Source organism: Triticum aestivum, chromosome 1A, assembly GCF_018294505.1.
Source record: "Triticum aestivum cultivar Chinese Spring chromosome 1A, IWGSC CS RefSeq v2.1, whole genome shotgun sequence".
Taxonomy (NCBI): Eukaryota; Viridiplantae; Streptophyta; class Magnoliopsida; order Poales; family Poaceae; genus Triticum; species Triticum aestivum.
Genome location: NC_057794.1, coordinates 82,221,162 through 82,244,083, shown reverse-complemented (window position 1 = coordinate 82,244,083; position 22,922 = coordinate 82,221,162).

Genomic DNA, 22,922 nt, shown 5'->3' with positions numbered 1-22,922 from the left:
AAGAGGGAGAGTAATGGGGGGAGAAGTATTGAGGAAGAAGAAGAGTGAGAGAGGGAGGATGTGGGAGGTAGGGGAAAGGAAGGAGAGGAGATGAGGAGGGGAGGTGGAAAAGGTGGTGGGTGCTGCGTCTTAGCAGTAGCGCGGGAGAGAAAGCGCGTTGCTGCTAAGAGCGTAGCAACGGCGTGATTTCCTGTCACGCGCTACTGCTAAACGGGCCAACCCTGTGCACAATTTCAAAATTAGCAGCAGCGAGGTGACAAAAAAGCGCGCTGCTACTATGGCATTAGCAGCAGCGCGCTCCCTGGCGCCGTGCTACTGGTAAACTTATGTCGTTGTGTACTGTCGGTGGATTTTTGTAGCAGCGCGGTTTAAGCGTCACGCGCTACTGCTAAGTTTGCACCAGTAGCGAGCTTTCCGTAGCCGCGCTGCTACTACTTAGCAGTAGCGCCTGTTTTTATGCCGTGCTGCTGCTAAGATTCTGTGTATAAGGTTTTCCCTAGTAGTGCTATCTTTCTCTGTGTCCGATTAAAACTTCATACCCATAAGAATTACATGAGTGTTAGCAATTGTGAAAGACTAAATGATAGTTGAGTATGTGGACTTGCTGAAAAGCTCTTATATTGACTCTTTCCGATGTTAGGATAAATTACAATTGCTTCAATGACTCAGATTATAGTTTGCTAGTTTTTCCATGAAGTTTCTGATTCATACTTGACATTGTGAATAGATTGTTACTTTAGCATAAGAAATCATATGACAATATATATATATGTTGCTATTCTAAGAATGATCATGATGTCATCATGTCCGTGTTTTATTTTATCGACACCTCTATCTCTAAACATGTGGACATGTTTTTCGATATCGGCTTCTGCTTGAGGACAAGCGAGGTCTAAGCTTGGGGGAGTTGATACGTCCATTTTGTATCATGCTTTTATATTGATATTTATTGCATTGTGTTCTATTACTTCACATTATGTCACAATACTTATGCATTTTCTCTCTTATTTTACAATGTTTACATGAAAAGGGAGAATGCCGGCAGCTGGAATTCTGGGCTGGAAAAGGAGCAAATATTAGAGACCTATTCTACACAACTCCAAAAGTCCTGAAACTCCACGAAAGTCAGTTTTGGAATATATTAAAAATATTGGGCGAAGAAAGCACCAGAGGGGGCCACCCACTGTCCACGAGGGTGGAGGGCGCGCCCTACCACCCTAGGCGCGCCCCCTGCCTCGTGGGCCACTTGGAAGCCCCCCGATGCCCATCTTCTAGTATAAGGTGTCTTTTGCCCTGGAAAAAAATCAGAAGGAAGCTTTTGGGACGAAGCGCCGCCGACTCGAGGCGGAACCTTGACAGAACCAATCTAGGGCTCCGACGGAGCTGTTCTGTCGGGGAAACATCCCTCCAGGAGGGGGAAATCGTCACCATCGTCATCACCATCGATCCTCTCATCGGGAGGGGGTCAATCTCCATTAACATCTTCACCAGCACCATCTCCTCTCAAACCCTAGTTCATCTCTTGTATCCGATCTTTGTCTCAAAACCTCAGATTGGTACCTGTGGGTTGCTAGTAGTGTTGATTACTCCTTGTAGTTGATCCTAGTTGGTTTACTTGATGGAAGATTATATGTTTAGATCCTTTATGCACATTAATACCCCTATGATTATGAACATGAATATGATTTGTGAGTAGTTACGTTTGTTCCTGAGGACATGGGAGAAGTCTTGTTATAAGTAGTCGTGTGAATTTGGTATTCGTTCGATATTTTGATGAGATGTATGTTGTATTTCCTCTAGTGGTGTTATGTGAACATCGACTACATGACACTTAACCATTGTTTGGTCCTAGGGTAAGGCATCGGGAAGTAATAAGTAGATGATGGGTAGCTAGAGTGACAGAAGCTTAAACCCTAGTTTATGCGTTGCTTCGTAAGGGGCTGATTTGGATCCATATGTTTCATGATAGGGTTAGGTTTACCTTAATTCTTCTTTCGTAGTTGCGGATGCTTGCGAGGGGGGTTAATCATAAGTGAGATGCTTTTCCAAGGAAGGGCAGTACCCAAGCACTGGTCCACCCACATATCAAATTATCAAAGTAACGCACGCGAATCATATGAGCATGATGAAAACTAGCTCGACAATAATTCCCATGTGTCCTCGGGAGCAATTTCCTTTATATAAGAGTTTGTCCAGGCTTGTCCTTTGCAACAAAAAGGATTGGACACCTTGCTGCACCTTGTTTACTTTTGTTACTTGTTACCCGTTATGAATTACCTTATCATAAAACTATCTGTTACCCATAATTTCAGTGCTTGCAGAGAATACCTTACTGAAAATTGCTTGTCATTTCCTTCTGCTCCTCGTTGGGTTCGACACTCTTACTTATCGAAAGGACTACAATAGATCCGCTATACTTGTGGGTCATTAGACGCCTATATAGAGTGGGGGTGTGGCATACTCATGCGATTGATTGCTTCGGCGCTGCCACTAGGGTTTGCATGTGTTGCGAATAGCCACCTCCACTTGTCGCCGACTGTGTGATCGGACCTAGCAGTCCATCACACGGTGTTCCTCCTGCATGCACGAATACCATTAGAGGCGATGCACTTGCGCCGCTCCAGCGAACCTGTACGTGGGAACCGACGACCGGCTGTTCGAGGGAGATCGGACGAGGAGGATACGAGCCACGCGGACGCGCTGCCCCAACTCTTCTTCCGCTGCACGGCACTGCGCGTCTAGTGGTAACGATCTATGATCCATCTCCCGTAGCATGTTCTTGGTTGTTCTGCGGATAGGAATGTTTTAATTCGCAGTTGACGCACCCTACCGTCGAACCCAACATGTTATGTATTACAAATCATGTATACGGACTCCAATAACACGGCAGAATATGAAGCGCTCCTACATGGACTCCGGATGGCCATTTCTATGGGCATACAACGCCTTGAGGTGCATGGGGATTTGAACCTCGCTATATCTAAAATAAATGGTGAATTCGACGCAAAAGATCCAAAGATGGCGGCCTATCGCAACACCGTACTTAGAATATCAGATTGATTTGAGGGGCTCAAGTTTCATCATGTGGCTCGAGATAGTAATCAAGCGGCAGACATCCTTGCTCGAATGGGTGCTAAACGCGACCCTATCCTGCCTACAACTTTTTGGAAAGGCTTTTCAAGCCATCTGTGGTATGGCAAGACGGGACCGGAAATACCAGTCCGACGCCGATCACACCCTCGGACGCCGAACACGATTCGGATATCATCGAGGGCTTGGGCACTGAGCCAATGCCTTCCGCTCATGCAATCATGGCGGTTATTGTTCCATGGACTGAACCCTTCTTGGCCTACCTTAATAGGCAGGAGCTCCCTAATGATCAGAACGAGGCCTGTCGCATAGTTCCACTCTCCAAGGGCAACAAAGTTCACGAAGGAGAACTCTACAAGAAAAGTACAACTGGAGTTCTTCAAAGATGTATCTCCGAAGAAGAGGGGCAGCAGCTCTTGGCTGAAATACATGCTAGCCTAGGTGGCCATCACGCCGTAGCTCGAGCCCTTGTAAGCAAAGCCTTCCGTACAGGCTTCTTCTGGCCCACGGCCCGAGCAGATGCATAGGCCCTTGTACAGCGCTGTGTAGGATGCCAGCTCTTCACCAATCAAAGCCATATGTCGCCCACTGCTCTAAGAACTATCCCCATTACCTGGCCTTTTGCGGTCTGGGGGCTAGATATGGTTGGACCCCTTAAAGGGGAAGCCATAAGAAGAAATACTTACTGGTCATGATGGATAAGTTCACTAAGTGGATAGAGGCCAAACTAGTAAAAACAGTTGAAGCTGGACCGGTGATAGACTTTATATCCAGTGTTGTACACTGTTATGGTGTCCCACACAGCATTATCACTAACAACAGTTCTAACTTCACAGTCGATGAGGTAAAAAAATTGGTTTGCTAACCTGGGCATCAAGCTCGATTACGCCTCCATATATCACCCTCAAACAAACGGTCAAGTTAAGAGGGACAATGGCCTGATAATGAGCGGCATCAAACCCAGACTAGTGTGATCCCTAAAGGAGTCGGATAAACAATGGGTCGAGGAAGTCGATTTTGTACTCTAGGGGCTGCGAACCACGCCCAACCGCACGACTGGATACACACCATTCTTCATGGTGTACGGCGCAGAGGTTGTCTTGCCATGCGAAATTATTCATGATTCACCTCGAGTGCGCATGTATGAAGAGAGAGAGAGGCCGAGCTTGATCGGCAGGACGACTTAGATGGCCTGGAGGAGGAGCGCGATGTCACAAAAGCCCATTCCACATTTTATCAACAACAAGCTCGAAGATACCAAAACAGAGAAGTGCGGGCAAAGACTTAGTGTCGGTGAGCTCGTTTAATGCCTCCCAGAGAAGAAAAAGGACAAGCTCAAACCAAAAGGGGAAGGTCCCTTCATTATAGATGAAGTTCTGACGGGAGGAGCCTACCGCTTGCATAATGCATCGGATAATCGCTTAGAACCGAACCCTTGAAACGCTGCCTAGCTCCGAAGATTCTATGCATAAGTGCGGCCATGCTTCTTATTCGTTCTTTTGTCTCCTTTTCAAAAAAAAACTTTTTTCGTTTTTATACGTTTCCGATGGTGTGTTTGGAGAGGCAGAACACTTGAGGGGTACACATCCTTAAATGTATACACCCCGCCACGACTGGGGGCTACTGCAAGTAGAAGCTTATTATTATATCAAGCCTAGAGCTCACAATACATGTGTCGTTTGTGGATCCTTTCTTGCCATTGTATGCACCTCTATGACTTAAGTTTTTTGCCAAGCTGGGTTGCCTCGCTCCTATGCTTATGCCCTACATTCCCGATTGTTTGGCTAGGGCATAAAGGGAGCACCTCTGTGATTGTTACAACCGGGTCATCCGGACATGTACCTCAGACGGGTGAAGCCGAAAGCTAGCGTTCTTAAGGGAATAATTGGTCAGCACTAAAACGACAGATTGTTGATGTATTGCAATCATCTTTAAAGCATTTCGAGACTGTTTTTCTGTACTAGGGACCACATGCCCTGGCACGTGTAATCATAATATGCCGACCCAAGGAAAGGAACCTTTGACAGAACTATTTTCATTGGAAGATGTTTCTTACATACGTAATATAACATACATCCCGAACTCGAATTTTTTGTCTGCTCGAGCACTATGACTGGGTTTCCTGGTTTCTGGAAGGATACTTCCTTTTGTCCTACGTATCTGGAAACACTCCACCATTATTGGTTTGGAGGTTAAAGCCAAAAGTCTGCAATGACAAAATCATTTCACATGTTTGGATCAAACCATAGGTTGATCATAAATGTACATTGATACATTAAGTTAAAAACCTATTCCTTCTCTATGTCGTCTATAAGGCTGTCTAATCTGAAGTCTTCCTGTGAATATTTCGCAGCAATCATTACTTGATCATAGACTAAATTTAATGGGATTTCCTTCCCATCTGGTCCATATGGTCCTACTCGGGCCATATGATTCGGATCCAGTTTCGAGAAGCGTGTCTTCACCATGGCCCAGGCTTCTCGTGTGCCTTCACGGCAGGCAAACGTCTTCCATAGCTCAAACTGGCTCCGAGCACCTTTGAAAAGATTTGCCAGGGCTTCCATACTTTCTGGAGGGGTATCATATGGCCATAACGCCTTCGCCATACTCATCATGGCCTTCCGGACCCAAGCATGCACGATGGACAACTCCTTTAGCACATCGCCTTGAAACCCGGACACTTCCTCCTCTAGTCGACCAGTTAATAGACCTACCACAACAAATTCATGATATTCCACATTATGGATTAAACGTGAAGTGCCTATGGTGGTCCTAAATATGAGGGGAAGACATACCAAACATAACGCCCATCAGCTTCTCATTTTCCTTTCGAGCGGCTGATAGCTGAGCCTTCAAGCTCTCTATCTCTTCGGACTATTTGTCCTTTTCCTCCTCAAGTTTACTCTCCCTAGACGCGCCCATTGCGATCTCTTTCAAATCCGCTAGTTCGACAGTGACTGCACTCAGATGCATCTGGTTTGTGTTCAGTTCCTGAGCCAGCATAGTGTTCTTTTCTTGCAGAACCTGCACAAATTATCAATCCTTAAATCGGTTTGCTTCACCGTTTCATGTCTCGGGGGCTACTGGCATATGACCATGCAAATTTGTGTCAAATTTTACCTGTATATTCTTTGAGAACAGATGGATAACTCCGGCAAGGCTGTCTCGAGTGGCTCGGATATACGCATATGTCGAACTCAGTGCGGTGAATTCTTGTTCGGACAAGGCCGGAGCACGCATAGCTTCCTTTAAACGATGGTGATTCATCACGCTCTCCACTTCCAAATTCATGACCAATACGTCATCTGAATCCTCTTGAGGAGGCGAAACGGGCATCGCGTCGGCTTGCGTCCTAGCTGACGAGTCCGGCACCGGATTAGTGGACATTTTGATAATTGGGCGTTTTCCCACCATTTGCCGCGTACTCCTCCTAAAAATAAAAGACAAAAAGGGGAGACTCTTAACAATCCAGAATCATGCCTAGGCATGCATTAATTATACATACCTCTTTGAAGACTGTGAGGTCTACGCAGTACTCCCAGTCCCTTTTTGTTTTGAACGACGACCTTGCGTGGGGGCCGCCCTCGAGGAGATACGGTCCTTGGAGCACCGATCCTGTTAAAATCCAGATCAGTACAACAGGTAAGGATACAAATGAGGATCTCTTCTTAGGAAGCCTCTGGATACTCACGATGCAGAATGGGTAAAGGCAAGGGTAGTCGGTGATGATGGCCACTTCCGAACCGTCAAAGCTCGCCTGATAGAACACCCCATCGTCGAATTCCATATATCTATATATATATATGTGTGTGTGTGTGTGTGTATATATATATATACGGATCCTCGCAAAAGCCAGGATCTTCATCACAATTATGATCCTCCGGCTGGGGAGCAGGACAGTGGACGTCCTCGATCATCCTCCTCCATGACTAGTTGGTGGCAACAAAAAGTACATTCAATTAATGTCTGCAATGTAGTGAAATAAGCATAGACGATCAAGATCTTACCCATTCGATAGGGGTGTACATGGAATAGGCATCCTGACAGTTTAACCAGATAAAATCTACGTTTTCTCCCTTATACAGATCGACCAAAATTGAAGCCAGTTTGGCTGGGGTATCCGGACCCTGCAGTCTCTAACGAGACGCGTCATCTTCTCCGTTGTAACACCATAAGGGAGTTACTCTGGATTGAAGAGGTTGCACACATGATACGTCTCCAACGTATCTATAATTTTTGATTGTTCAATGCTATTATATTATCTATTTTATATGTTTAATGGGCTTTAATATGCTCTTTTATATTATTTTTGGGACCAACCTATTAACCGGAGGCCCTGTGCCAGTTTCTAATTTTTTTTGCCTATTTCAGTGTTTCGTAGAAAAGGAATATCAAACGGAATCCAAACGGAATGAAACCTTCGTGAGGATCTTTCTTGGAACAAACGCAATCCAGGAGACTTGGAGTGGAAGTCAGAGACGCAACAAGGTGGCCACGAGGCAGGAGGGCGCGCTTAGGGGGTAGGCACGACCCCACCCTCGTGGGCCCCTCATAGCTCCACTGACGTACTTCTTTCGCCTATATATACTCTTATACCCTAAAAACATCCAGGGAGCCACGAAACCACTTTTCCACCGCCGCAACCTTCTGTACCCGTGAGATCCCATCTTGGGGCCTTTTCCGGTGATCTGCCGGAGGGGGATTCGATCACGGAGGGCTTCTACATCAACACCATAGCCTCTCCGATGATGCGTGAGTAGTTTACCTCAGACCTTCGGGTTCGTAGTTATTAGCTAGATGGCTTCTTCTCTCTCTTTGGTTCTCAATACAAAGTTCTCCTTGATGTTCTTGGAGATCTATTCGATGTAATATTCTTTTGCGGTGTGTTTGCTGAGATCCGATGTATTGTAGATTTATGATCAAGATTATCTATGAACAATATTTGGTTCTTCTCTAAATTCTTATATGCATAATTTGATATCTTTGCAAGTCTCTTCGAATTATCGGTTTAGTTTGGCCCACTAGATTGATCTTTCTTGCAATGGGAGAAGTGCTTAGCTTTGGGTTCAATCTTGCGGTGTCCTTTCCCAGTGACAGTAGGGGCAGCAAGGTACGTATTGTATTGTTGCCATCGAGGATAAAAAAGATGGGGTTTATATCATATTGCTTGAGTTTATCCCTCCACATCATGTCATCTTGCCTAATGTGTTACTCTGTTCTTATGAACTTAATACTCTAGATGCATGTTGGATAGCGGTCGATGTGTGGAGTAACAGTAGTAGATGCAGAATCGTTTCGGTCTACTTGACACGGACGTGATGCCTATATTCATGATCATGCCTAGATATTCTCATAATTATGCACTTTTCTTCAATTGCTCGGTAGTAATTTGTTCACCCACCGTAATATATGCTATCATGAGAGAAGCCACTAGTGAAACCTATGGCCCCCGGGTCTACTTTACATCATAGAAGTTTCTATCTATTTTATTTTGCAATCTTTACTTTTCAATCTATACAACAAAAATACCAAAAATATTTATCTTATTATCTTTATCAGATCTCACTTTTGCAAGTGGCCGTGAAGGGATTGACAACCCCTTTATCGCGTTGGTTGCAAGGTTCTTGATTGTTTGTGCAGGTACTAGATGACTTGCGTGTAGTCTCCTACTAGATTGATACCTTGGTTCTCAAAAACTGAGGGAACTACTTACGCTACTTTGCCGCATCACCCTTTCCTCTTCAAGGGAAAACCAACGCATGCTCAAGAGGTAGCAAGAAGGATTTCTGGCGCCATTGCCGGCGAGATCTATGCTAAAGTCAAGACATACCAAGTACCCATCACAAACTCTTCTCCCTCGCATTACATTATTTCCCATTTGCCTCTCGTTTTCCTCTCCCCCACTTCTAAAACGATTTTCAAAAACCTTTGCCTTTTCTTCGCCCCTTTTTCGTTCGTCTCTTTTCGCTTGTTTCTTGTGTGCTTGTGTGTTGGATTGATTATTTGTCATGATGGCTCAAGATAATACCAAATTATGTGACTTTTCCAATACCAACAACAATGATTTTATTAGCACTCCGATTGCTCCTATTACCGACGCTGAATCTTGTGAAATTAATGCTGCTTTGTTGAATCTTGTCATGAAATTCAATTTTCTGGCCTTCCTAGTGAAGATCTCGCTACCCATCTAAACAACTTTGTTGATTTGTGTGATATGCAAAAGAAGAAAGATGTGGATAATGATATTGCTAAATTGAAGCTATTTCCGTTTTCTCTTAGAGATCGTGCTAAAACTTGGTTCTCTTCTTTGCCTAAAAATAGTATTGATTCATGGAATAAGTGCAAAGATGCTTTTATCTCTAAGTATTTTCCTCCTGCTAAGATCATCTCTCTTAGGAACAATATTATGAATTTCAAGCAACTTGATCATGAGCATGTTGCACAAGCTTGGGAGAGGATGAAATTAATGATACGTAATTGCCCTACACATGGTTTGAATTTATGGATGATTAACAAAAAAATTATGCCAGATTGAATTTCGCTTCTAGAAATCTTTTAGATTCGGCCGTGGGAGGCACTTTTATGGAAATCACTTTAGGAGAGGCTACTAAACTCCTAAATAATATTATGGTTAATTATTCTCAATGGCACACCGAAAGATCCACTAATAAAAAAGTTCATGCGATTGAAGAGATTAATGTTTTGAGTGGAAAGATGGATGAACTTATGAAATTGTTTGCTAATAAGAGTGTTTCTTCTGATCCTAATGATATGCCTTTGTCCACTTTGATTGAGAATAATAATGAATCTATGGATGTGAAATTTTGTTGGTAGGTACAATTTTGGTAACAACGCGTATAGAGGAAATTTTAATTCTAGGTCGTTTCCTAATAATTCCTCTAATCATTATGGTAATTCCTACAACAACCCTTATGGAAATTTTAATAAGATGCCCTCTAATTTTGAGACTAGTGTTAAAGAATTTATGAATTCGCAAAAGAATTGCAATGCCTTGATTGAAGGAAAATTGCTTAAGATTGATGAGTTGGCTAGGAACGTGGATAGAATTTATCTTGATGATGATTCTTTGAAACTTATACCTATTCCACCTAAGCATGATATCAATGAGTCTCTCAAAGCCATGAGAATTTCCATTGATGAGTGCAAAGAAAGAACTGCTAGGATGCGTGCTAAAAAAGATTGCTTTGTGAAAGCGTGTTCTTCTAGTTTTCATGATAATAATGATGAAGATCTAAAAGTGATTGATGTGTCTCCTATTAAATATTTGTTTTTCCAATATGAATCTTGATAAAGATAGGACTAGAGATGAGCCAACTTTATTTAAAAGTCGTCCCAATGATTCGAAGTTTTTAGATCTTGATGCTAAAATTAATAAAAGTGGGATTGAAGAGGTCTAAACTTTACATAGCAATGAACCCACTATTTTGGATTTCAAGGAATTTAATTATGATAATTGCTCTTTTATAGATTGTATTTCCTTGTTGCAATCCGTGTTAAATTCTCCTCGTGCTGATGATCAAAATAAGGCTTTTACTAAACATATCGTTGATGCTTTAATGAAATCTTATGAAGAAAAACATGAATTAGAAGTTTCTATCCCTAGAAAACTTTATGATGACTGGGAACCTACTATTAAAATTAATATTAAAGATCATGAGTGCTATGCTTTGTGTGATTTGGGTGCTAGTGTTTCCACGATTCCAAAAACTTTGTGTGATGTGTTTGTTGGGTAACGAAGTAATTTCAAAAAAAATCCTACGCACACGCAAGATCATGGTGATGCATAGCAACGAGAGGGAAGAGTGTTGTCCACATACTCTCGTAGACCGTAAGCGGAAGTGTTATGACAAAGCAGTTGATGTAGTTGTACTTCTTCACGATCTGACCCATCCTAGTACTGAAAGTACGGCACCTCCGTGATCTGCACACGTTCGGCTCAGTGACGTCCCACGAACTCTCGATCCAGCTAAGTGTCGAGGGAGAGATTCATCAGCACGACGGTGTGATGACGGTGATGATGAAGTTACTAGCATAGGGCTTCGCCTAAGCACTACGACGATATACCCAAGGTGGATTATGGTGGAGGGGGGCACCGCACACGGCTAAGAGATCAATGATCAACTTGTGTGTCTATGGGGTGCCCCCTCCCCCGTATATAAAGGAGCAAGGGAGAGGCCGGCCGGCCCTAGGGGTGCACCAAGGGAGGAGGAATCCTCCTCCGAATAGGAGTAGGATTCCTCCTTTCCTAGTCCTACTAGGAAGAGTAGGGGAAAGAGGGAAAGGAGAGGAAGAGGAGAAGGAAAGGGGGGCGCACCCCCCTCCCCAGTCCAATTCGGACTCCCTATAGGGAGGGGGCGCGCCTGCCCCTTGTAGGCTGCCTCCCCTTTTCCCTATGACCCATGTAGGCCCAAACTTTCCCCGGGGGGGGGGGGGGGGTCCGGTAACCCTCTAGTACTCCAGTTTTCTCCGAAATCACCCGGAACACTTCCGGTGTCCGAATATAGTCGTCCAATATATCAATCTTTATGTCTCGACCATTTCGAGACTCCTTGTCATGTCCGTGATCATATCCGGGACTCCAAACTACCTTCGGTACATAAAAACACATAAATTCATAATACTGATCGTCACCGAACGTTAAGCATGCGGACCCTACGGGTTCGAGAACTATGTAGACATGACCGAGACTCATCTCCGGTCAATAACCAATAGCGGAACCTGGATGTTCATATTGGCTCCCACATATTCTACAAAGATCTTTATCAGTTAAACTGCATAACAACATACGTTGTTCCCTTTGTCATCGGTATGTTACTTGTCTGAGATTTGATCGTCGGTATCTCAATACCTAGTTCAATCTCGTTACCGGCAAGTCTCTTTACTCGTTCCGTAATGCATCATCCCGCAACTAACTCATTAGTCACATTCTTGCAAGGCTTATAGTGATGTGCATTACCGAGAGGGCCCAGAGATACCTCTGATAGACGGAGTGGCAAATCCTAATCTTGATCTATGCCAACTCAACAAACACCACCGGATACACCGTAGAGCACCTTTATAATCACCCAGTTACGTTGTGACGTTTGGTAGCACACAAAGTGTTCCTCCGGTATTAGGGAGTTGCATAATCTCATAGTCATGGGAACATGTATAAGTCATGAAGAAAGCAATAGCAACATACTAAATGATCAAGTGCTAAGCTAACGGAATGGGTCAAGTCAATCACATCATTCTCTAATGATGTGATCCCGTTAATCAAATGACAACTCATGTCTATGTTTAGGAAACTTAACCATCTTTGATTCAACGAGCTAGTCAAGTAGAAGCATACTAGTGACACTCTGTTTGTCTATGTATTCACACATGTACTAAGTTTCCGGTTAATACAATTCTAGCATGAATAATAAACATGTATCGTGATATAAGGAAATATAAATAACAACTTTATTATTGCCTCTAGGGCATATTTCCTTCAGTCTCCCACTTGCACTAGAGTCAATAATCTAGTTCACATCGTCATGTGACTTAACACCAATAGTTCACATCTTTATGTGATTAGTTCACATCTCCATGTGACTAACACCCAAAGGGTTTACTAGAGTCAATAATCTAGTTCACATCGCTATGTGATTAACACCCAAAGAGTGACCATGTTTTGCTTATGAGAGAAATTTAGTCAATGGGTCTGCCACATTCAGAGCCGCATGTATTTTGCAATTTTTCTATGTCTACAATGCTTTGCACAGAGATACTCTAGCTAATTTCTCCCACTTTCAATATGTATCTAGATCGAGACTTAGAGTCATCCAGATCGGTGTCAAAGCTTGCATAGAGGTAACCTTTTACAACGAACTCTTTGTCACCTTCATAACCGAGAAACATTTCCTTATTCCACTAAGGATATTTTTGACCGTTGTCCAATGATCCATTCCTGGATCACTATTGTACCCTCTTGCCAAGCTTATGGTGAGGTACACAATAGGTCTGGTACACAGCATAGCATACTTTATAGAACCTATGATTGAGGCATAGGGAATGACTTTTCACTCTGTTTCTATTTTCTACCATGGTCGGGTTTTGAGTCTTTACTCAACTTCACACCTTGCGACACTGGCAAGAACTCCTTCTTTGACTGCTCCATTTTGAACTACTTCAAAATCTTGTTAAGGTATGTACTCATGGAAAATATATCAAGCGTCTTGATCTATCTCTATAGATCTTGATGCTCAATATGTAAGTAGCTTCACCGAGGTCTTTCTTTGAAAAACTCCTTTCAAACACTCCTTTATGCTTTCCAGAAAAATTCTACATTATTTCCGATCAACAATATGTCATTCACATATACTTATCAGAAATATTGTAGTGCTCCCACTCACTTTCTCGTAAATACAGGCTTCACCGCAAGTCTGTAAAAAACCATATGCTTTGATCACTCTATCAAAGCGTATATTCCAACTCCGAGAGGCTTGCACCAGTCCATAAATGGATCGCTGGAGCTTGCACACTTTGTTAGCACCCTTTGGATCAATAAAATCTTCAGGTTGCATCATATACAACTCTTCTTCCACAAATCCATTCAGAAATGCAGTCTTTACATCCATTTGCCAAATTTCATAATCATAAAATGCGGAAATTGCTAACATGATTCGGACGGACTTAAGCATCTTTACGGGTGAGAAAGTCTCATCGTAGTCAACTCCTTGAACTTGTAAAAATGTTTTGCAACAAGTCGAGCTTTGTAGACAGTAACATTACTATCAGCGTCAGTTTTCTTCTTGAAGATCCATTTATTCTCGATGGCTTGCCGATCATCGGGCAAGTTAACCAAAGTCCATACTTTGTTCTCATACATGGATCCCATCTCATATTTCATGGCTTCTAGCCATTTCGCGGAATCATGGCTCATCATCGCTTCCTCATAGTTCGTAGGTACGTCATGGTCAAGTAACATGACTTCCAGAACAAGATTACCGTACCACTCTGATGCGGATCTTATTCTGGTTGACCTACGAGGTTCGGTAGTAACTTGATTAGAAGTTTCATGATCATTATCATTAGCTTCCTCACTTACTAGTGTAGGAATCACTGGAACTGATTTTAGTGATGAACTACTTTCCAATAAGGGAGCAGGTATAGTTACCTCATCAAGTTCTACTTTCCTCCCACTCACTTCTTTCGAGAGAAACTCCTTCTCTAGAAAGGATCCATTCTTAGCAACGAATATCTTGCATTCGGATCTGTGATAGAAGGTGTACCCAACAGTTTCCTTTGGGTATCCTATGAAGACACATTTCTCCGATTTGGATTCGAGCTTATCAGGTTGAAGCTTTTTCACATAAGCATCGCAGCCCCAAACTTTAAGAAATGACAGGTTTGGTTTCTTGCCAAACCATAGTTCATATGGTGTCATCTCAACGGATTTATATGGTGCCCTATTTAACGTGAATGCAGCTGTCTCTAAAGCATAACCCCAAAATGATAGTGGGTAAATCAGTAAGAGACATCATAGATCACACCATATCTAATAAAGTACGATTACGAAGTTCGGACATACCATTACACTGTGGTGTTCCGGGTGGCGTGAGTTGCGAAACTATTCCGCATTGTTTCAAATGAAGACCAAACTCGTAACTTAAATATTCTCCTCCACGATCAGATCATAGAAACTTTATTTTCTTGTTACGATGATTTTCCAATTCACTCTGAAATTCTTTGAACTTTTCAAATGTTTCAGACTTATGTTTCATCAAGTAGATATACCCATATTTGCTCAAATCAGTGAAGGTCAGAAAATAATGATACCCGCCGCGAGCATCAACACTCATCGGATCGAATACATCAGTATGTATTATTTCCAATAAGTCAGTTGCTCGCTCCATTATTCCGGAGAACGAAGTCTTAGACATCTTGCCCATGAGGCATGGTTCGCAAGCACCAAGTGATTCATAATCAAGTGATTCCAAAAGCCCATCAGCATGGAGTTTCTTCATGCGCTTTACAACAATATGACGTAAACGGTAGTGCCACAAATATGTTGCACTATCATTACCAACTTTGCATCTTTTGGCATCAACATTATGAATACATGTATCACTACGATCGAGATTCAATAAACCATTCACCTTGGGTGTATGATCTCAGAAGGTTTTATTCATGTAAACATAATAAAAATTATTCTTTGACTTAAATGAATAACCGTATTGCGCTAAACATGATCTAATCATATTCTTCTCAACGCAAGCACCAAATAACATTTATTGTAGGTTCAACACTAATCCCGAAGGTAAAGGGAGTGTGCAATGGTGATCTTATCAACCTTGGAATCATTTCCAACTCACATCATCACCTCGCCCTTAACTAGTCTCTATTTATTTTGCAACTCCCCTTTCAAGTTACTACTTTTAACAACTGAACCAGTATCAAATACTGAGGGGTTGATATAAACACTAGTAAAGTACACATCAATAACATGTATATCAAATATACTTTTGTTCACTTTGCCATCCTTCTTATCCGCCAAGCATCTAGGGCAGTTCCACTTCCAGTGACCATTTCCTTTGAAGTAGTAGCACTCAGTTCCAGGCTTGGGTCTAGCTTTGGGCTTCTTCATGGGAGCAGCAATTTGTTTGCTTTCTTCTTTGAAGTTCCTCTTTCTTTCCCTTTGTCCTTTTCTTGAAACTAGTGGTCTTGTTAACCATCAACACTTGATGCTATTTCTTGATTTCTACCTTCGTCGATTTCAGAATTGCGAAGAGCTTTGGGAATTACTTTTGTCATCCCTTGCATATTATAGTTCATCACTAAGTTCTAGTAACTCTGTGATAGTGACTAGAGAACTTTGTCAATTACTATCTTATCTGGAAGATTGACTCCCACTTGATTCAACCAATTGTAGTACCCAGACAATCTGAGCACATGCTCACTGGTTGAGCTATTCTCCTCCATCTTGTAGGCAAAGTACTTGTCAGAGGTCTCATACCTCTTGACTCGGGCATGAGTCTGAAATACCAATTTTAGCTCTCGGAACATCTTATATGTTCCATGACATTTCAAAACATTTTTGAAGTCCCGGTTCTAAGCCGTAAATCATGGTGCACTAAACTATCAAGTAGTCATCATACCGAGCTTTGCCAAACGTTCATAACATCTACATCTGCTCCTGCAATAGGTCTGTCACCTAGCGGTGCATCAAGGAAATAATTCTTATGTGCAGTAATGAGGATAATCCTTAGATCACGTACCTAGTCTGCATCATTGCTACTATCATCTTTCAACTTAGTTTTCTCTAGGAACTTATAAAAATAAACGGGTAGTTACATCGCAAGCTATTGATCTACAACAACATAGACATGCAAAATACTATCAGGTACTAAGTTCATGATAAATTAAAGTTCAATTAATCAAATTACTTAAGAACTCCCACTTAGATAGACATCTCTCTAATCATCTAAGTGATCATGTGATCCATATCAACTAAACCATGTCCGATCATCATGTGAGATGGAGTAGCTTTCAATGGTGAACATCACTATGTTGATCATATCTACTATATGATTCACGCTCGACCTTTCGGTCTCAGTGTTCCGAGGCCACATCTGCATATGCAAGGCTCGTCAAGTTTAACCCGAGTATTTTGCGAGTGCAAAACTGGCTTGCACCCGTTGTATGTGAATGTAGAGCTTATCACACCCGATCATCACGTGGTGTCTCGGCACGACGAACTTTCGCAATGGTGCATACTCAGGGAGAACACTTGTACCTTGAAATTTAGTGAGAGATCATCTTATAATGCTACCGCCGTACCAAGAAAAATAAGATGCATAAAGGATAAACATCACATGCAATCAATATAAGTGATATGATATGGCCATCATCATCTTGTGCCTTTGATCTCCATCTCGAAAGCACCATCATGATCACCATTGTCACCGGCTTGACACCTTCATCTCCATCGAAGCATCATTGTCGTCTCACCAACTATTGCTGCTACGACTATCACTACCGCTTAGTGATAAAGTGAAGCAATTACATGGCGATTGCATTTCATACAATAAAGCGACAACCATATGGCTCCTGCCAGTTGCCGATAACTGTGTTACAAAACATGGTCATCTCATACAATAAAATTTAGCATCATGTCTTGACCATATCACATCATAACATGACCTGCAAAAACAAGTTAGACGTCATCTACTTTGTTGTTGCAAGTTTTACGTGACTGCTACGGGCTAAGCAAGAACCGTTCTTACCTACACATCAAAAACCACAACACGGTATAGTGATTGCTTTTTGATCTTCTAAAAGAACCATGTTCATTGAATCTGATTCAACTAAAATTGGAGAAACTGACACCCACCATCCACTTGTGTGCGAAGCACATCGGTAGAACCAGTCTCGCGTAAGCGTACGCGTAATGTCGGTCTGGGCCGCTTCATCCAACAATACCGCCGAATCAAGAATCAACAAGTGATGGCAAGCAATATGTATATACCCACGCCGAACAGTCCTTTGTGTTCTACTCATGCACATAACATCTACGCATAGACATTGCTCGGATGCCACTGTTGGGTAACGCAGTAATTTCAAAAAAATTCCTACGCACACGCAAGATCATGGTGATGCATAGCAACGAGAGGGAAGAGTGTTGTCCACGTACCCTCATAGACCGTAAGCGGAAGCGTTATGGCAACGCAATTAATGCAGTCATATGTCTTCACGACCCGATCGATCCTAGTACCGAAAGTACGGCACCTCCGCGATTTACACACGTTCGGCTCGGTGACGTCCCACGAACTCTCGATCCAGTTGAGTGTCGAGGGAGAGCTTCGTCAGCACGATGGCATGATGATGGTGATGATGAAGTTACCGACGTTGGGCTTCGCCTAAGCACTATGACGATATGACCGAGGTGGATTATGGTGGAGGGGGGCACCGCACACGGCTAAGAGATCAATGATCAACTTGTGTGTCTATGGGTGCCCCCTCCCCCGTATATAATGGAGCAAGGGGGAGGCACGCCAAGGGAGGATGAATCCTCCTCCTAGTAGGAGTAGGATTCCTCCTTTCCTAGTCCTACTCGGAAGAGGAGGGGAAAGAGGGAAAGAAGAGGAAGAGGAGAAGAAAAGGGGGGGCGTGCGCCCCTCCCTAGTCCAATTCATACTCCCTATAGGGAGGGGGAGCGGCTGCCACTTGTGGGATGCCTCCCCTCTTCCCTATGGCCCATCTAGGCCCAAACTTTCCCCCCCGGGGGGGGGGGGGGTCCGGTAACCCTCTGGCACTCCGGTTTTCTCCGAAATCACCTGGAACACTTCCGATGTCCGAATATAGTCATCAATATATCAATGTTTTTGTCTCGACCATTTCGAGACTCCTCATCATGTCTGTGATCATATTCGGGACTCTGAACTACCTTCGGTACATCAAAACACATAAACTCATAATATCGATCGTTGCTGAACGTTAAGCGTGCGGACCCTACGGGTTCGAGAACTATGTAGACATGACCGAGACTCATCTCCGGTCAATAACCAATAGTGAAACCTGGATGTTCATATTGGCTCCCACATATTCTACAAAGATCTTTATCGGTCAAACTTCATAACAAGATACGTTGTTCCCTTTGTTATTGGTATGTTATTTGTCCGAGATTTGATCGTCGGTATCTCAATACCTAGTTCAATCTCATTACCGGCAAGTCTCTTTACTCGTACCGTAATGCATCATCCCGCAAATAACTCATTAGTCACATTGTTTGCAAGGCTTATAGTGATGTGCATTACCGAGAGGGCCCAGAGATACCTCTCCGATAGACGGAGTGACAAATCCTAATCTTGATCTATGCCAACTCAACAAACACCATCGGATACACGTGTAGAGCACCTTTATAATCACCTGGTTATGTTGTGACGTTTGCTATCACACAAAGTGTTCCTTCGGTCTCCGGGAGTTGCATAATCTCATAGTCATAGAAACATGTATAAGTCATGAAGAAAGCAATCGCAACATACTAAAAACGATCAAGTGCTAAGCTAACGGAATGGGTCAAGTCAATCACATCATTCTCTAATGATGTGATCCTGTTAATCAAATGACAACTCATGTCTATGGCTAGGAAACTTAACCATCTTTGATTCAACGAGCTAGTCAAGTAGAAGCATACTAGTGGCACTCTGTTTGTCTATGTATTCACACATGTACTAAGTTTCCGGTTAATACAATTCTGGCATGAATAATAAACATTTATCATGATATAAGGAAATACAAATAACAACTTTATTATTGCCTCTAGGGCATATTTCCTTCAGTGTTAAGTTTCTGTGAATTTGATGATTGTTCTTTAAATTTGCACCTTGCGGATTCCACCATTAAGAAACCTATGGGAAGGATTAATGATGTTCTTATTGTTGCAAATTGTTCTCATTGTTCTTGATATAGATTGCAATCCTACATGTCCTATTATTCTTGATAGACCTTTCCTTAGAACGATTGGTGCAATTATTGACATGAAAGAAGGAAATATTAGATTCCAATTTCCGTTAAGGAAAGGCATGGAACACTTTCCTGGAAAGAAAATTAAATTACCACATGAATCTATTATGAGAGCCACTTATGGATTGCATACCAAAGATGACAATACCTAGATCTATTCTTGCTTTTATGCCTAGCTAGGGGTGTTAAACGATAGCGCTTGTTGGGAGGCACTTATGGATTGCATACCAAAAATACCAAAAATATTTATATTATTATCTTTATCAGATCTCAGTTTTGCAAGTGGCCGTGAAGGGATTGAGAACCCCTTTATCGCATTAGTTGCAAGGTTCTTGATTGTTTGTGCAGGTACTAGGTGACTTGCGTGCAGTCTCCTACTGGATTGATACCTTGGTTCTCAAAAACTGAGGGAAATACTTACGCTACTTTGCTGCATTATCCTTTCCTCTTCAAGGGGAAACCAACGCATGCTCAAGAGGTAGCAACACACCTCTTTATTGCAATCGCCATGACTTCAACTATTGAGTGTTCGGAGTGGGCTAGCAGCCTAACCTTGCTGACCAACCTTTGTATCTCTGCATTGTCCTCTTCTTTGGGACTTTGGGGACGCTAGTTGAGGCGCTTCTTTAGAGGAGCGCTGGAAAATTCAGGGAGACCATGCCTGACTGGATCCGGCAGCGGAACATAGTCCATATAGAACCACTCCGAAGACCACTGTGGGTATGCTTCTTTAGGAGTTCCTACAGGGTATTCGGATCCGGCAATACGCCATACTTCGGCACCACCCACTTCAAATATGGAACCACCTTTGTGGCGGGGAACGAGGCAGAAAAATTTCCTCCATAATCCGAAATGGACCTTGATGCCTAGGAATAGGTCGCAGAGGGCAACAAAGCTTGAGATGTGCAGAATTGAACCTGGGGTGAGATTGTGGAGTTGGATGCCATAAAATTCCAATAACCCCTGAAGGAAGGGATGGATTGGAAATCCCAGGCCCCATAATAGAAACGGGATGAAGCACACCCTCTCCTCCTTATTGGGTTTGGGGAAGTTCTCAGCCATTGCGTCATTACCAATTGAATATAATCCCGCTCGAACGGGAACTAGATCTACGAGGGGGAGGTAGCCCTGCGTCTGGAGCCGGCTTAGTTGAAGATGAGGCACGGAGCAACTCTGCCAATCGCCCTCTTGAGGGCCATGGGGACGTGAAGAGGATCCTGGGGTGCCGGCCATGATGGAAGGCTTTGTTTTGTGGCTAGACTTGGCTGTTTTTTCTTCTGCGCGGTGTGAGATGGCCTTTGGAGATCCATATATCTTTATATAGGTGTCGCCTGAGCATGGTGAAGGGCTTATTTGCGAAAAAGAATGGACCGTTCGAATTCACCCAGCGCACGAAAATCAAAGCGCCATTAGGGGGGAATCATAAAAGACATTGAGGTTATCACTGGATTATCATTGGTCCGGATTATAATGAAGAACCCGCCTTGCAAAGCCGAAGACATGGGCCGAATATTACATCGTCATTTAAGGCAAGTTCGAGGGCTACTGAGGGAGTCCTGGATTATGGGGTCCTTGGGTGTCTGAGCTGTGTAGCTTGGGCCGGACTGATGGGGCATGAAGATACAAGATAGAAGACCTTCCGCCGTGTCCGGGTGGGACTCTCCTTTGCGTGGATGGCAAGGTTAACGCCCGGATGAGTAGTTTCATTTCTCTGTAAACCAACTCTGTACAACCCTAAGCCCCTCTAGTGTCTATATAAACCGAAGGGTTTAGTCCATAGAGGCTAACACAAATCATATAGGCTAGACATCTAGGGTTTAGCTATTACGATCTCGAGGTAGATCAACTCTTGTAACCCCTATACTCATCAAATCAAATCAAGAAGGACGTAGGGTTTTACCTCCACTAAGAGGGCTCGAACCTGGGTGAACATCGTGTCTCCCTTGTCTCCTATAACCTTTGATACTCAGACGCACAGTTCGGGACCCCCTACCTGAGATTAGCCGGTTTTGACACCAACAATGGCACACCATACTCGATCGATTCAGTATCCTCTAGATACTCGACCTCGACCTGTACGCCCACCACCTGCGCCTGACTTTCGCCCCGGGCGAATCTGTCTGCCCCATCGCCCAGAGGAGATACTCGATGAACTCAAAGGACCACGGCGTGACTACCGCCGAGGAGTATGTCGTCGCCCTCAATGTTGTTGTCTCGCTCTTTCGCATACATTGCCACATGGCCCTCACCGTCCTCAAAATCTCCCACTCATTGTCAAACCAAGTAAGGATCTCCTTCAACCTGGCTAACTTTGCCTAGTTGCGGGTGGCGATCTGCCCGATTCGCTGCTGCATCCTCTCCATAGATGTCCTTCTGAGAGGTCTAGTGATAGCTTAGGAAGATGGGAGGAGAGATGATGGTCTTGCAGTAGAGAAGAGGGAGAGGTGAGACAGTGGTTTTGCAATGGAGAAGATGGAGAGGAGAGGGGTGGTTTTGCAATGGAGAAGAGGGAGAGGCGAGACGGTGGTTTTCGAATGGAGATGATGGAGAGGAGAGGAGATGGTTTTGCAATGGAGAAGAGGGAGAGGAGCGTGCGGCAGCGATTTATGATTGGACGAGAGGGTCGGTGTAACACCCACGATGTGGCTATATCTCCCACGTGTCGAGGCATGACTTAGAAGCATAACCGCATGGTGGTTTTGTCGCAAGAGGGGTAATCTTCACACAATCCCATGTACTGAATAAGAAAGGGATAAGGAGTTGGCTTACAATCGCCACTTCACATGAATAACAAGTTAAACATACATCATCCAGAGTACAATCAAGGTCCGACTATGGAACCAAAATAAAAGAAGACAACCCCAAATGCTAGATCCCTGATCGTCCCAACTGGGCACCTCTACTGATCAACCGGAAAAGACACAAAACAACGATCAAGACCTTCATCGAGCTCCCACTTGAGTTGGGTTGCGTCACCTGCACAGGTATCATCGGCACCTGCAACTGTTTGGAAGTATCCGTGAGTCACGAGGACTCAGCAATCTCACAACCGCGAGATCAAGACTATTTAAGCTTATAGGTAGGATGGGGTAATGAGGTGGAGCTGCAGCAAGCGCTAAGCAAATATGGTGCTAACATATGCAAATAAAAGCGAGAAGAGAAGCAACGCAACGGTTGAGAAGCTAGAAGTGATCAAGAAGTGATCCTGAAACTACTTACGTTCATACATAACACAAGACTGTGTTCACTTCCTGGACTCCGCCGAAAAGAGACCATCACGGCTACACACGTGGTTGATGCATTTTAATTAAGTCAAGTGTCAA